At 46.0% G+C, this 17,616-nt stretch overlaps 1 long non-coding RNA gene across 3 annotated transcripts; it reads right to left on the reverse strand.

The window, feature by feature from the left end:
* Positions 1–201: 201 nt before the first annotated feature.
* Positions 202–2,490, reverse strand: LOC123092160 (uncharacterized). Of its 3 annotated transcripts, XR_006444358.1 has the most exons (4): positions 1,419–2,490; positions 1,251–1,318; positions 901–1,126; positions 202–689 (listed from the first exon to the last, which is right to left on the reverse strand). It is a non-coding gene; the product is annotated as an uncharacterized lncRNA (long non-coding RNA). The 3 variants fall into 3 exon arrangements; XR_006444357.1 differs by having other exon boundaries at positions 202–1,126; XR_006444359.1 differs by having other exon boundaries at positions 202–1,126; positions 1,216–1,318.
* Between the last annotated feature and the right edge of the window lie 15,126 nt (positions 2,491–17,616).

Genomic DNA, 17,616 nt, shown 5'->3' on the forward strand with positions numbered 1-17,616 from the left:
TGTGCGTCACCGAGTTATGGCAGGCTAGCAGTAATGCCAAACACATCAAATACATCAGAAACACAATGAATAAACTGCAGAGCACAAGCAGAAAAAACACAACATGATTATTGTTTTTCCATGGCTTAACATGTATTGGTCCTGAGCCTTCTAGTTGGAGGGCCAATTCCACTATACAAAGAAAAATGTTGCGAACTCAAGGACAAAGAACATAGCATGCACACATTCCATGCTAATCGATATTATTATCATGTGAATATGATGTCGTAGACGCTAGTTCCAGTACTTTTGTAACAGATTCCTCCTTACTTTCATTAATAAAACCACAAAGATTGAAGCTACAACCGAAACAAGAAAATAAAACCATAGTGGTTGTTTCAAGCTCAACGGAACTGAACAAGTGGATGTTTTCACATTCTCTGAAACACGCATCCTTGAGCTGCCATATGGTCTGGAAACATTATCTAACTGCAACGTGATCAAAGTTCAGTCCCGCTTGCATTGGTGACTCCCATTAGCTTCAATACATATAAACTAATAAGCTACTAAGCATTGTACAGACTAATAGACTCCTTGCCGTTTCAGAATTCTCAAAGACAGAAGTGCATTGCATGCATTGTACTTATCTTCATTTGTGATTTCGTGTCAGCTCACGTGGAAAGACGTAATTTAACATTTTCGCTCAAGTCCTGCAAGCACAGAAGCAACATCATTTCACGTAAATAATCTTGTTTTCAAAAGAGAAAATTGTAATAAACCATTGACTTGCCATGTGATTCATAAGTTATTGCAACTAACATTACAAATAACGAAACAAAGACATGCAACAAGCAACGATGGCAGAGGCTTCAAATCAAACCATATGAATATCCAGGAATCTGCGAACTGAAGAGAGCTCACCAACGACCTAACATTGGAGGTTATTTTTGGGAGAGGTAATATAGAGGAATGTGAGGGGTGCCATTCTAGTCAAAGTTGTACAGGAGAGACCATGCAAAGTAGCCAAGAACATTGGCGCCACTATTCATGGCTTTCTTCTGCTTGCTAAGGTAACTCCGGTAGTACCAAACCCTTGTGGCATCCCGCAAGTAGTGTTTGCGGGTGAGGTTCCCTGGTTAATCCATTCCTGGCAACATGACGACAACATTAGTATATACGCATGACAAGATGATTCAGAGGCATGAAACAAAACAAAGAGATATGGAGCTCCAGTACCGTTTTTAGTTATGACAATAGCTGGGTTTCCATACCTCTGACCAATGTAGTGCACACATCAATACATCCACCTCAGGACAATATAAAGCCATCTAGAATTCGCCTGTAAGAATTCATGCACAAAAAAGGATTTATCATGTTAATTTTGAACTTATGGTCGGAGCAAGTAAAGCTGAGAAAGGTTTCCGCAATGAGCTTCATACCCTTGGTCCAATCGGTTAGCCATTTCGCTCAACTGCAAAGTTTCGGCTATAAATTAAGGATGAAGCGCAATATATATTATATATATTGATGTAAAACCTGCAGCTTAAGACAGGAAATTCACATGCACAAGTAACCCGCAAATCGACTGAGTAGCTAGTCAGTGTCTGTTGCAGCAATTTCTGCCCCTTTGCGAAGTTAGTTTTGTTCCTTGACCACTTTAGCTTGACCAGGAGTGAACCTGTGCAACATCTCTTTCACAAGGTCTTGCATTATTTGTGGGTACTGCCATCTATTAGTGGATCAACAAACCTGTATCCAATGCAACTGTCAAAGCGCATCCACTAATAGATCATATGTGAGTGCTAAAGCGCATCCACGGGGGATTGAATCAATCACTGCAGATCCGTGAATAGGAAGTAGCACTTATCTTGAGTTCAGTGTATTTCAGTCTCTAGGATTCAGCATCAAGACATAAATCATAGGCGTTGCAGGTATAAATAAAATGCAGAGAAAACACCGGGGTTGGGATGAGCATACGTACCTTGCTGCCACTGTAGGCTAGGGAAGTGAGCTGCTGCTTGATTATTGTCGTCTAGTTGCTGGATTCCATTTCCAAAAGGCTACAAAGTTCAAGACCACTCACCGGGAACCAGCGCACATGTATCCGATCCGTTCAAAGAGAGCCAACATCGAAGCGAGGGGCCGGCTTGCGCCACCAAGAATGCAGAGTAGGGATGTGCAGGCGCTTGGTGAGGGAAGGCATTGATGACGGGACAGTGGATGGCCTGGAGCGGCTGGATCCAGGCGCAATATCGAGAATACAGCCGTGTCATCAGGGATTGGGGCGCGGCTGGGATCCAATCGGCAGTGGAAGGGGTATGCCACGAGACGGGCAAGGGATGCGGAGGGCGGCGACATCAGCTTGTACGGAAGGGAGGAGGGATGAGATGCCGTCGTGTGCGGCGACGGGGAGAGGAACGGGCAGCGTGAGCAGCGAGAGAGGTGCTCGTTCGCTGGTTTTTTTTCCAGCAAGGTTGAAGCGGGCTTCGCTTTCCTAGGTCGAGCATGAAAACTGGCCCAATTACCACAGGGATCCAAAATAGCTACGGGAGTAGCCGCCCTCATGACTTCACGCCCAGTTCACCGCAAACATCGCGTTTACTTTAAATCAGACGGCCAGAAACGCATAAATATCAACATCTAATGGCCAGAAATGTTGATAGCCTGAGAGGGCTGGGAGGGTGCTCAGTTTTAATATATCTATATGTCACAATACTTATGCCTTTCTCTCTTGTTTTACAAGGTTTACATGAAGAGGGAGAATGCCAGCAGCTGGAATTCTGGGCTGGAAAAGGAGCAAATATTAGAGACCTATTCCGCACAACTCCAAAAGTCCTGAAACTTCACGGAGGCACGTTTTGAAATTAATAAAAAATACTGGTGAAAGAATCAACTAGAGGGGCCCACACCCTGGCCACGAGGGTGGGGGGCGCGCCCTACCCCCCCGGCGTGCCCCCTGTCTCGTGGGCCCCCTGGCAGGCCTCAGGTGCCCATATTTTGCTATATGAAGTCTTTCACCATGGAAAAAATCAGAAGGAAGCTTTCGGGATGAAGTGCCACCGTCTCGAGGCGGAACCTTGGCGGAACCAATCTAGGGCTCTGGCGGAGCTGTTCTGCCAGGGAAATATCCCTCCGGGAGGGGGAAATCGTCACCATCATCATCACCATCGATCCTCTCATCGGGAGGGGGTCAATCTCCATCAACATCTTCACCAGCACCATCTCATCTCAAACCCTAGTTCATCTCTTGTATCCGATCTTTGTGTCAAAACCTCAGATTGGTACCTGTGGGTTGCTAGTACTGTTGATTACTCCTTGTAGTTGATGCTAGTTGGTTTATTCGGTGGAAGATTATATATTCAGATCCTTAATGCATATTAATACCCCTCTGATTTTGAACATGAATATGATTTGTGAGTAGTTATGTTTGTTCCTGAGGACATGGGAAAAGTCTTGCTATAAGTAGTCATGTGAATTTGGTATTCGTTCGATATTTTGATAAGATGTATGTTGTCTTTCCTCTAGTGGTGTTATGTGAATATCGACTACATGACACTTCACCATTATTTGGGCCTAGGGGAAGGCATTGGGAAGTAATAAGTAGATGATGGTTGCTAGAGTGACAAAAGCTTAAATCCTAGTTTATGCGCTGCTTCGTAAGGGGCTGATTTGGATCGATATGTTTCATGCTATGGTTAGGTTTACCTTAATTCTTCTTTCGTAGTTGTGGATGCTTGCGAGAGTAGTTAATCATAAGTGGGATGTCGAAGGAAGGTAAGCACCCAAGCATCGGTCGACCCACATATCAAATTAACAAAGTAACGAACGCGAATCATATGAGCGTGATGAAAACTAGCTTGACGATAATTCCCATGTGTTCTCGGGAGCGTTTTCCTTTATATAAGAGTTGGTTCCAGGCTTTTCCTTTGCTACAAAAAGGATTGGGCCACCTTGCTACACCTTGTTTACTTTTGTTGCTTGTTACCCATTACAAATTACCTTATCACAAAACTATCTGTTACCGATAATTTCAGTGCTTGCAGAGAATACCTTACTGAAAACCGCTTGTCATTTCCTTCTTCTCCTCATTGGGTTGGACACTCTTACTTATAGAAAGGACTACGATAGATCCCCTATACTTGTGGGTCATCAACATCGAAGACGCCATCAGTGAACGCTGAGATGATGGCCTCGTCCGACACTTTGGAGATCTTGAGGCGAACGTTGTTGAAGTGCTAGATATACTTCTGCAGGGTCTCTCCTTGCTGCTGCTTGATACGACGTAGGTCACACGCGACCGGCGGACGGTCGTGAGTGCCCAGGAAGTTGGCGATGAAGCGGCCGAGCATGTCCTCCCAGGAAGAGACCGATCCCTCGGGAAGGTTCAGGAGTCAAGAATGCGCGCCATCCTTGAGGGCCATCGGGAACCAGTTTGCCATGATCTTTACGTCGCCGATGGCCGCCTCGATGCTCAGCTCATAGAGCTGCAGGCACTCGACGGGGTCGGCAGTGCCGTTGTAGCGTGGGGTCAGGTCAGGCTTGAACTTGCTCGGCCAGGCGATGTTGCGGAGCTCCAGGGTGAACGCGCGACATCCTGTTGTGGCCACTGGGGACCGCCGAGGAGGTAGAACTTGGTCCTGGTGCATGCGCGCGGCCACCTCATATGTCGGCACGCGGGCCTGACGCGGGTGTGCAGGAATTACGCGCGCTTCTCCTTGAGGTTGATGCACCACCTGGCAGCTCACTTCTTCCCGCGCAGGCACCTGGCATGGCGGGTCGCACCGCGGCGCCACACGCCTCGGCTCGATGATGACGCGCTGGGCCGGAGGCGGTGGAGAAGCCTCGTGAGCTACGTCGCCCGCGGCAGGCGGCTGCTGAGGCAGTGAGCGGGTCGGCGCCGCGGAGCCCCCGGCCGTGCTAACGAGCTCAGTGATCCGCTCGAGCCACTCCTCGTAGAAGTCGTCGACCGGGCGGTAGTGAAGGACCTCCCGCACCATGAGCAGAGCAACTTGCGCATTCGCCGAGCCGTGACGCGCGTGGCAAGATGAAGCTGCTGGGGTCAGCGACGGAGTGGCGTTGCGCCCACACTACAAGAAATATGTCAACTAGTGACCTTCTGTCAGTGACCCTGGAAGAATTGGTCATAGATCTATGACCATTTGAGACCAATTGGTCAAAAGCTGTTCGGGGGGCTCCAAACCCTAAACCATTGCGACCATTTTGGTCAGAATGGTCATAATTTCCTTACACAAAATGGTCATAAAGCAAACAGTGCTGGTCCACTGCCTTATTTCTAGTTGTTAACGACCAATATAGATGGTCATAGCCTTGTAGATTGTGGTGGGTTGTGATGACTAGGCGCCATCTCATCAGTTTTGCCTATGTGTCATGTCCATGTGTCAATTTTTGCCCTAGGTTGTGAAGCAACCTATATTTCTATTATTCCAAAAATTCCCAAAATATTCTCATAAATTGTTTGGATCATATCTTCATCAAATATGTCAAAAACCTTCCTTTCCTAGTTCAAAAATAACTCAACAATATTCATTTTCCTATTCTGTTCAAAGCAGCACTTTGTGAAGGAAGTGTTATTTATATATTCTTGATTTCCCTAAAAATTTGTGAAGACATTCTTCTTAGTATATGATCATCCTTAGCCAAAACTCACGCCTATTGGCCATGTGCATTTCCCGTACCGCTAATCAAACACTTGGCTGCTAATTCATGTTTGAGCATAGTTTGGTCTCCTCATGAGAATCTTATGTTATAATTTTCTTCCTAGCACCTACCTGGGGCGTGCCCAACCCACTAGACATGCCTAGGCCGCCCAGAACGCATGGCAATGCCACGGTCACGCGGTGACCACGCGGTGGCATGCGAGCGTATGCGCTCTAGAGTTGGGGCCCTCAGCCACCATCCAAACCTCGATGTCTCGCCATCAACCCATGTATTTTTGATTAAATTGATACTTATTTACCTAGAAATGATTTTTGGAAAAAATAAAGAGCAAACTATGAGGCACCTGCAGTTCAAATTTGACCCGCTTCCAACTGAATCGACGGGAATTTGTCTTTTTCACCAGAGGTGGATCAAAACTTTTGACACGCAACCATTTTGTCAATTGTGCATTATATATGGCCTAGTATTTTATAAAATTGATTAGGTCTAATTTTGCAACAAATATAAAGTAGGTCCTTCACACAAAAAACTCATTTTGGACACTCAAAAAAAATGTAAAATGAATTTTTCGTCCAAAGAAAATGAAAGTTCCTTAGGCAACATCGTTTGTCATTCCAAGATGCACCCTTGTGCACAATATGAGGTCATTTGAACAAACTATGCCATGAATGTGGCCATAAGATTGATCATTTGGCTTGAAAGCCATGAATCTTCACACATGATAGTTCATTTCTGAGAACACTTTTTTAAAATAATTGCCGTATTACAAGTTTATTATTTTTCCTGGAAACTTGGTCACATATAATGACACAATGCGAAGGTTTTATAATTTTTTGATTTTTTTTGAAATTTTTATGGCCGTTTCAAAATGCGGTCAAAACGGCGGGCTTGACCATTCCTAGCTAGTTGTTGAATCTTGGAAAACTTTTGATGTTTCTTTGATTAAATAGATACTTATGTACCTAGAAATGATTTTTGGAAAAAAATAAATAGCAAACTATGAGGCAGCTGCAGTTCAAATTTGACCCGTTTCCAGCTGAATCGGCGGGAATTTGTCTTTTTCACCAGAGGTGGATCAAAACTTTTTACACCCAAACATTTGGTCAATTGTGCATTAAATATGGCCTAGTATTTTAGAAAAATTATTTGGTCCAATTTTGCAATAATTATTTGGTAGGTCCTTCACAAAAAAACCTCATTTCGGGCACTCAAAAAATGGAAAATGGCTCTTTTGTGCAATGAAAGTGAAAACTCGCTTAGGCAACATTGTTTGGAATTCCAAGATGCACCCTTGTGCACAATATGAGATCATTTGAACAAACTATGCCATGAATGTGACCATAAGATTGATCATTTGGCTTGAAAGCCATGAATCTTCATGCATGACAGCTCATTTCTGAGAACACTTTTTTAAAATAATCACCATATTACAAGTTTATTATTTGTCCTGGGAACTTGGCCACATATAATGACACAATGCGAAGGTTTTCCAATTTTTTGATTTTTTTTGATTTTTTATGCCCATTTCAAAATGCGGTCAGAACGACGGGAATGACCGTTCCTAGCTAGTGGTTGAATCTTGGAATTTTTTTGGTGTTTCTCTGATTAAATAGATACTTATGTACCTAGAAATGATTTTTGGAAAAAATAAAGAGCAAACTATGAGACAGCTACAGTTCAAATTTGACCCGCTTCCAGCTGAATTGGCGAAAATTTGTCTTTTTCACGAGAGGTGGATCAAAACTTTTTACACCCAACCATTTGGTCAAATGTGCATTAAATATGGCCTAGTATTTTAGAAAAATTATTTGCTCCAATTTTGCAAGAAACATATGGTAGGTCCTTCACAAAAAAGCACATTTTGGTCACTCAGAAAATGAAAAATGGTTCTTTTGAGCAGAGAAAATGAAAACCTCCCAAATCAACATTGTTTGTCATGCCTAAATACACACATGTACAAAATATTGGTTTATTTGAACTAACTATAAGAGGTTAAATGTTTGCCTGAATAAGAGGGTACAAACTATAAGAGGAAAAACAAAAAATGCTTAATTCTGATTGGTGGAACCAACTATGGCATGGACCAGTGACATGGCAAACATCCGTCCATCCATCCATCCATCCATCTGTCCGTCCGTCCATCCACCCCTCCGCTCTCTCAGCTAGCCCTAGCGATCCACTCCCTAGCGCTCGCAGATCGCTCCCACCTCCCCTCCCCTCGCCACCACCCGTCCCTCCCCTCGCAGATCCAGATTGTCGTGCTCTGCTCCTCCCTCCTTCCCCTCCGGCAAGATCCCACATCCATCGATCCATCCTCAACCGGAACCCTCTCCCGATGCCAGATCCAATCCTCCTCCCGCCCTCCTCGCCCCAACTCCCTACTCCCCTCCCCTTCCAGATCGCCGCCACCACCTCCCTCCTCCTCCCTCGCCCCGGTTCCCTGCTCTGTCGAGGCCGCCGCCAGGAGATCCGACTTCGCCGACGGGAATGGGGCCGGATCCGCCACGCCTGAGCGCTCCATCCTCGTCGACAGGGACTACTACATCCTGGCCTCCGTTCCCGCGCTACTGGATCCCGACGAGGATGTCCATGTCGTCGTCCTTGCCGTCCGCCAGCGCCGCCGCGGCCGCGCCCGTGCCGCACCAGGCCAGGCCGTGGTACGCGGTGCTGGACCTCCGCCTCCGCGACCACCGCTTCGCCGTCCCGCTCGACCACTCCTCCCCCTCCGCGCCGCACATCACCGTCTTCGTCTGCGAGGTCGTCGCAGGTACATCCCGCTCGCGGTCACGGGGTTAGGGGATAAGATGGCCACCGCCGCCACGTCCCAAGTACGTCCGCGCCGACCCCCTACCGCTCCTGGGCGACGGCTTCCGTGTTCTCACCTTTTCCCTCACTCTTTGCAGGTGGCTTTCTCCGCGCCCGTCGCCGGCTCGGACCGCACCGTCAGGAGTTCCAGAATCCAGGTGCGTGTCTGAATCGTGTTTTGGTGTGCTATTAGTTACAGTAGATAGCACAGTTGCCAGATTGGTTCGGGGCAGGGAGCAATTCTAGGCAGATTCCGATAGCGCTAGCTGGGACTGGGACCGTGTCCTCATGCTATACATCTGGATTGCACATATTAGCTGCTACTATTACTTGCAGATAGACACACATACTAGTTGCAGTACATGCACATTCAGTAAATTCTTCAGGGTTCTTGGCTTGTTTCTCGATATGTCGTGCATCCTAGATCACAGCCTTGTCAGATGCTACTCCCAGCACCAGCAGTATGCTAATTTTAACCTTTGTTACACTTCAGAGTAGCAACAATCTCAGCTTCGTCAACAGCTCTGGGCGATGGCAACGCTGGGGTTTGAGGAGTACATCGAGCCCCTCAAGGTTTATCTGTAGAAGTACAGAGAGGTGCATGCCTATTTAGTCATGTGGCAGTTTTTTTCTGAACTAATTCGGTATGTTGTTGATGTGGCCTGAATCCGCTCTGTTTGGCTCTTTGTTAGTCTTAGTCGGCAAGTTTAAACACTCCTGTTCAGCTAGGTGACTGATGATACCCCACACTGTCTGGCACCAATCAGCTTATTGTCCTTAGAACAAGTGTTGCTTTATCCTTCCATTTGCACTCCTGTTCAGTTAGTGTATGTGTAATCATTCTTTGTGATTACAATTTGACTGTATCTCCAATGCACTCATTCATTCTTTGTGATTACAGTTTGACTATATCTCCAGCATTGACAAATACCATTGCTTGTTCAAATTTATACTGGAGTTGCTTGTTCAAATTTATACTGGAGTTGCTTGTTCAACATTGATAAAATGTCATTGCTTGTTTAAGGACTCCACTAAACTGGACAAATGTATTAATCCACTATAAATCTCCAAGGAAGACATAAAGGAAGGGAGCAGACTTCTTCACATAAAGGAAGACATGTCTGTTTTAATAATAGTGTTCTTGATCTGACCTCATACACCTTTTTTTAGTAATATAAACAAATAAAATAAGATTGTTTGCATACAATAAGATTGGTGATGCCGGATCTTGAGTTCAATCCATTACTGGGATTCTTGTTGTTTTTCTTTGGACAATGCTTGCGTTTTAGCTACTGCCACTTTGAGTTGTTGTAGCTTGTAGTTATCAATTCCAACTGGGATTATATATTGCATTTCTGGAGTAGTCGATAGACATTTATGAGTTTTTTTTTGTTATATAAGATGAACAATGCCTAATATTTTCTAAAATATTGTCTAAAATATTGTCTTTGGGGGCCATGACAATGCTAATGTTCTGTTCTTCTTTTCAGCCTTGCTTGTGTACAATTTCTTCTTGATATGCTTCAATTTTAAACTGTACAGTACATGGTAAAATGGAATTGGGATGGTTATGTCCTGGTTGTCATGAGAATATGTTTCTGCTACTTTTGTTATTTATCGCCTTCCCTGTGTACAGTTTATCCCTGGTATGCTTCCCTGTTACTACTATATCATCATGGCAAAGCTAACATCTCATTGTGCTATTTTTCATTTCAGAAGTTAGCCTCCGGCCATGGCGGATCTGCAGACACCGCTGGTGCAACCAAAGAGGAAGAAGGTTCTGGTGGACTACCTGCTACGGTTTGCTTCAGCTCGTGCGGATAGGAGGTGGATGCCCGCACGGATCCAACGTCTCTGACCTTGTCATCCACAAGGAGGAGCAGCGATAATTACATACCAAACCATGGGGTAGCAGCAATTCATGGTTGAGCCTCCCTCTACCTCTCTCATGTTCCTTGATTTTGCTGCTGCTCTAATTCACTTTCACTTGACTGAATCTAGTGCTACTGCTGTCAGTCCCTAGTCCCTAGTGCTACTAGTCCCTTGTGCTACTGCTCTAAATTCACTTGCATGTTTGACTAAATTCACTTGGTATTGCAGTGCTTGCCAAATTGAGTTGCTTTCTCGCTGCCAGAAAAAGTCAGTACTGCCTAGTGTTGAATCAGTATTTACATGCTTGCAAATATTGGTCTGAATCTGCGATGCTCCCTAAAGTTGACTAAATCTCATGGAGTAGATTTCATTTTACCAATTGGTATGAATCTATTTATACGCTTTACTGAATTTTGCTTGGTGTTGTCGCCGTCGGACTCTCATGTTGAATCAGTTGGACAGTGCATTATTTGCCAGTTCATTTTATCAATTCATGTTGAATTGTTCTTTAGTTGTAATTCCTTTTACTGTCCCATGCACAAGTGATATTCATGTCCAGCCAAACGTATTTGGGTGCCTTCGAACCATAACTAACCATGGATTTTGACCGCGACGAGGACGGGGCAATGGAGACGGTGGCCGCAACGGGGGCATGGCGCCGACCACCTTGACTGCAACCTGGACGGGGCCGATTTACTAGCCATTCGTTCGCTCCTCCTGCAATCCTGCCATCGGCCATCCTGGAAGCGATGTGGGCCTTGTGTTCGTCTTCAGCAGCAACACCATCCAGGTCCACTCCCGCTCCGTCTCTTCCCTGTCGCTCCATATTCCAGTCAGTTGGATGCTTCCGATTGATTGGTTCCTTCCAGCATTACCATGATCTATGTTTTTCTTCTCTAGTTAAAGTTTGCACGTGATGAGGCCAATTGACTAGTTCAACTAAAATCACTAGTATTGAATCCACTACAATAGTCGAATTAACTAGTTCAAGTTCTTGGCTGGTTAAATGTCGGAAGTGATTGGTCCCAATCGGGTAATGGCCAATAGGACTAATTAACTATATCATGTTGAGTTCAGAAGCTAAATTAACTACTGCTGGATACATTACAATAGGGCTAAAGTTCAGTTCGTGCTTTCTTCAGTGTCAATTCTGTGTTTGTAAATGCTTTTGTTAGTGAAAAATCTTGTGCTTCAGTGTGCTGCAGCAGTAGCATTTTGCTAACCTTTTGCCTAAATTGTTAAGAACAAAACTGGAGACATTATTGTGAAGATGTCTGCACCACCTGCCCCCATCAAATCTGTCAAAACCCACCTGCTTATAGACATATTTTGTTCTTTCCAAAGTGATATGTACCCAACTGCTTATATGCGTATTTTGTTCTTAACTATAGATTTCCTCTCACAGTAGCTCCATGCAAAAGAAGGTTGAAAGGAGAAGGAGAGTTTGTGTCTGCTATAGAAGGACTGAAGGAGGTCCATGGTGAAGAAGGTCGATAGAAGCAGTAGAGCTTGTAATACTGTCATTGGCATTGTATTTGTGTTGTATGATGTATCCATGTTTACCCACAAAAAAATGTATTCACGTCGTAATACCGTGATTGCCATTCTGGCTACTATTTCAAGAAGTGTATTTCGCCAGTGTTGATTTAGATATTGGTTACTTATTTACTATGAAATGAAATCTAAAGAACTTGACACTGACAACCGGGTCCCATTACTAGAAATTGACAAGTGGGACCAATCTTCTGAGAAAAAGAAAAACTGAAAATCTTGGGACAAATGTAAAACGGTGGAAAATAAAATGGCAAAAAATAAAAGATTATACGCTGTAAAAGGCCGCATCTAGAAATAAAAAGGCCGAATTGCTAGGCCAACCCATGTAGCTAGCAAAAATTAATAGGAAAAATAAATATTAAAAAGGCCGAATTAATGGGCTCGACCCATGTAGAAAACCGAATTGGACCGGGCTGATTCTTGTGCCACATCAGCTTGCCACACTGGATGCCTACGTGGTCTGGGGAGGTTGCTTGTGACCAAAACGCCACAGTAGACATATTTTGGTCATAAACGTCTACGACCATTCCAGAAGAAAGGTCAAAAATGTCAGTTTACGACGGCCAGCTTTTGACCTTCTGTTTTTGGTCACAAAAAGGTCACAAATGGAAAACAGTGACCATTCAGTGACCAATAGTGGTGGTCACAAGTTGGCATATTTCTTGTAGTGCCATCGACGCGCACCAACGGGTGCAGCGAAGAAGCTTGTTGCTCATGGTCGGCTGGGCCTGTGGCGGCGTTGGCCACCAAAGACGGAGCACGACAAGCACAACTATCACCCGCCAGAGCCGTCTTAGCGATGTGAGCGGCGACTGCAGCCCGACGCTCAGTGCGTCGGCCATGGAGTTGTTGGCCATGGAGTTGTCGGAGTGATGGTGGATCGATCAACGTAAGAGAAGCTCCGACGCACCCCTACCTGGCACGCCAAATGTCGGATTACGGGTTCTGCAAACCCTTGAAATGTTCGAACTCTGGGGTGCATGCGGAGATCTCAACCTACCCAGCTTGCCTACTCGTGATTCTCCTAAGCATAGCACGACGAGCTCGAAGAGACAAACAAACACATAAGTTTATCCTGGTTTGGGTCATATTGCGGTGTAATACCCTACTCCAGCATTTTGGTGGATTGCCTCAAAGGGCCGGGGATGAACTAGTACAGTGGACGAAATGGCCTCTGGAGGTCTTGAGCTCAAGAGAGGTGGTGAGGTGGTCGGGTGAGAATGGATCTGATCCCCTTCTATATTGGTGGCTAAGTCCTATTTATGGTGGCCTTGGTCCTCTTCCCAAATGTTGGCGGGAAGGGATCCCACAACGGCCGGATTTGAAAGGGGACAAGTAGTACAGCTTATCCTGACAAAAGTAGTCTTTGCCTGCAAAAGCCCCTGGTCATGACGCTGCGGTGGGCTTGGTGATGACCTCCGTCCTGTCGTCCTGGCGGTGTTGGTCTTGTTGCACCAGAATGGAAACCTTTGGCTAATCCCTCAGGACTCGACGCCCGCGGCTTGCCTCCCTTGCACCAAAGAGTAAATTGGCGCTCTGCGCCCGCTGGCGCCTGCCTGGCGCCCGCCTGGCCTTGGTTGTCATGGCTCACATCAGCTGAGCCTTGTGAGGTGCACCTTGCATAGAACTCTCCACCCCTCGGGAGCCAGCCTAGAGAGGCCGATCCCCTCGGGGGTCTTGGCATTGTCCGCCTCACAAGGCTTGGCCCCTCGCGAGGGTCTTGAGCTGCTGGTATTGAAGCTGGGTCTACCAGACCGCCGATGGAGCCACGCGGTGGGCCGCAGGCAGGCAAGTATGGATTCCCCCATATCCAAAACACCAACATTGTTCCATGACATTACCAAAATTATCATCACAGAAGTGTCCACTTCCATGACGATAAATCGCGTGTCATAGAATTGCTTTCGTGAATCGTAAACGATATGTGGCATCCACCGTAATGGGTCACCGTTAAGCTATCAATTTCCGGTTTGGATCTGATAGCCCGTTAACAGCCAGGACCAATGGGGATTTTCCATGTGTAAAATTCTCAATGGCCAGAAGAATCACGTGTCGGCTCACCGTTGGCACAGATGTCATCAACTCATTGGACCGAAGGCGCCTATGATACATCGACACGTGGAACGACCGAACAGAGGCCCATTCCTGTGAAAAGGCCGGCCTGTTTGACTTGGTCAAAAGGTAGCGGGTATGTCTACTACCTCATGCGGAGACTCTATGTGTGATCAGGTTCTTGGACGAGAGCCACGGAACAACTACATTCAATGGCCAAGACGGCGAGGACACCACCCATGAAGGACAAGAAGAAGAGCTTCCATGGAAGCTACATGCTCCGTACGAGCAGCCCAGCCCGGACGTCCGACCCCTGGAGGTCGCTACAGCACAAGGAAAACAGGACAATAGAAGCTCCAGCGGCCGGACGTCCGACCAGGACCGGACGTCCGACAACTCCGAGGCTCCGTACGACCGAGCCCCTCCGGACATCCGACACTTCCCCAATAGAACCAAATTAACGGAAATCCGACGAACACTAGACGACCGAGCAACCGACCATAGAAGCAAGATTACGGACGTCCGAAGATCTAAGGACGACCGGGCCGTCCTGAGCCTCCGGACGTCCGACGCCCACCGGACGTCCGACCCCTGGCTGCGCCCAGTTGCGGGCTGAGGCCCATGTACCCCTTCACTTCTCACCTCATTTGCACTATGACTATAAATAGACCTCTCCTACCTCCTAGCTAGGGTTAGCGTTGATTTAGCTCATTCGTGAGATAGAGCCTCGCTCATCCATCCGTATCTACTCCTCGGGAGGGACCGACACCTCTTCAGAGAAGATCCACCTGGATTCAAGACCTCCATTCGGAAAAGACCATCATCAAGACCTCCTCATGGAGAAGAACTGGCTACCCTTTGTATCTTCTCTTGTTGGATTTGGATCTTGTACCTCTCTTGTGTGTTTCGATGATCTAGCACATGTGTGACTTTCTTCTTGTTGGTGGAGTGTTCTCTTGTGTTTTTCTCTTGTTCCCCTCCTCATGTTCTTCATGTTCCTCATAGGGATCCTCTCCAAACATGAGACATCAGCCTCTAGGGTTCTAACCTACATCATCTTGGTATCATGAGCCACGTTAATCACATTTTTGGAGCCCCTACCCTTTGTTTTCTAGCTTGATTTTGCTGATTTCGTCCTAAATCCGAAAATCCCCACCAAAAATAGTCCCAAATTTCTTTTGTGATTTGTTGGTTTGTTGAAGTTTTGTTGGATTTGATCCATAGATTTGTGTTGCCACGTGTGGATCTAGCTTTGCCCACCCTCCCCACCCTTTTCCATCCACAAAATCGTTCGAATTTGACATGTACAACTTCCTCCACCCCAAAATTGAGCAGCTCTTCCCGTGCCCGATTTTCGCCCAGGCATCGGACGTCCGGGCTCCACCGGACATCTGATGACCGGACGACTGTGCCACACCGGACGTCCGTAAAAACCTGACGAAATAGAATTCTTCCAGTTTGGCCACCACCATTTCCCCATTTTCCACCACATCTTCCAAACCCTTATACCACCACAGCTGCCCACATACACCACCATCGTTCACCTATACCTCCTATGACAATTTTGACACGTTTTGGTCTTTGAGATTTTGGGTTGTGGTTCCCGTGTCCTATTGTGTTTCGGCTATATAGGTACGGTTCGACATCATCATCACCACTGCTCATCTTCGCAAAGGACTCATCATCGCCAAGGACGGTAACCTCGACGACATCTTTGTCATACCATGCCATTGCATTGACAACAACATAGCCTTACTTTTGTGTTGCTTACCCATCGAGACTAGCCATTGAGTAGTGCCGGCAACCTGACTTGTGCACATTAGTGATCATACTCCATCGCATACATACCATATCATAGTGGTACATATCTTGGCATCATCTTTTGTGTCACAAAGTTGTCATCGCATACACAATTGCTACCTTGGTTCGTGAAGTTTTGCATGAGAAAAGAGGTCAAAAGTCAAAGAGCCAAACAAGCTTTTAAGCAAAGAGGGAAAGATAACCAAAGAGCTTATAAGCAAGAACCGTAGCATCATAATACATTAAGATTGTCATATCCGATTATCTTGGATCATATCACTGAAATACCATACATATAGCATACTTGGGACAGAGGTCGTTGCATTTTTTCCTAGTAGGTTGTGCACAAGTCCGTATCCGCCTATTGTGCAATCGTGCTAGCGTCTCTCTAGTATTGTGCAACAAGAGAATTTTCGTGGACTCCACATTTTGGCTCATCTTTGGTTTGCACAACCCCACTTATCTATTTGCATATGTGTTTCCGTGTACCTGTACTTGCTTGGTCTACTTGTTGCATTTGCAAATTTTTGAATCTTTTCCAACATTATTGAAGCTCACTTAGAATTGCATCAAATTTTGTGCCACCATCCTAACCAAGCTCCACCATAAACTTTTACTTGTGTAGGTGTGAGAACCGAGAAGAATTGGTACCAATTGTGCTATTTCATTGTCCGCATTTGAGTGATCTTGATCCATCTTCAACATCGGTCAAGGTACATTTGGTATAGTTCTTCTCTTTCTACCACTCACATTTTTCTTGGAATGATGGATAGGCCAAGTACTTCTACCAACCCACTCTTCATCGAGCAAGACGGCGATATGTCATCATTCATCACCAAGAGCCACCTCTTTCGTGCACAACGAGTGTTGCATCAAGAGAAACAAGCAATGACCGACCGCATCGACAATCTCGCCACTGACTTGTGACTCTCCGAGCAATGTACAAGAGACTACTTCGACAACAAGCTCGACGCTCACAAGCAAGAGAACGATGCAAGAATGGACGAGATCCGTGCCTTGTTGGTAAACCGCCCTCCTTCAACTTCTTCATACTCAAGACGGAGCCGCTCAAGTCGACACTCTTCGACGACCGCGCGTCAAGACCGTCATGCATCACGCAATCCTCTACACGGCAATCATCCGCAAGAGCAAGTCGAAGAGCAAGTACTTCGTCATCAACCACACCAAGATCCTTTTGCACAAGCTCAAGAACGACAACGTCAACGTCGCCAAGAGGAAGAACGAGCGCGTCAACATCAAGAGGAACAAGACGCCGAGGCTCAACGTCTTCAACAACAACAACGTGAAGCACAAGCTCTTGAGGCGCAACGTGCCCTTCAAGAGTCAACCCGAGCCATTGCCAGGCGCAACCACAATAGGTGCAATCAAGAGGAAGCACTTCGAGAAGAACTCCAAGAGAGGAACTACCAACCAAGGTTGCAACGTCAAGTTCCTCACCATCCTCCTCAAGCTCGACAAGCTCCTCCACAACCTCAAGTTCAACAAGAGCAATTTGATCATGGACTTCCTCCATGCCAAGGGAAAAATGAGGATGATTATCCTCCACGTCAAGGGCGTCATCATCATCCTCCGCCCCAACACAATGAATAACAACGCTACGGCAAGCTAAATTTCACCATGTCCAAGTTCAATGGAAGCAATGATCCCGAAGAGTACCTATCATGGGCATTGAAGGTCGACAAAATCTTTTGTTTGCACAACTATGAGGAAGAGAAGAAGATCGCTATGGCATCACTTGAGTTCCAAGATTATGTGCTCATATGGTGGGAACAAGTCCTTGAACGCCGAGAAGAAAAAGGCGAACCACCAATCACCACTTGGGATCAAATGAAAGATGTCATGCGAGCATGTTTT

Source organism: Triticum aestivum, chromosome 4B (assembly GCF_018294505.1).
Source record: "Triticum aestivum cultivar Chinese Spring chromosome 4B, IWGSC CS RefSeq v2.1, whole genome shotgun sequence".
NCBI classification, from domain to species: Eukaryota; Viridiplantae; Streptophyta; class Magnoliopsida; order Poales; family Poaceae; genus Triticum; species Triticum aestivum.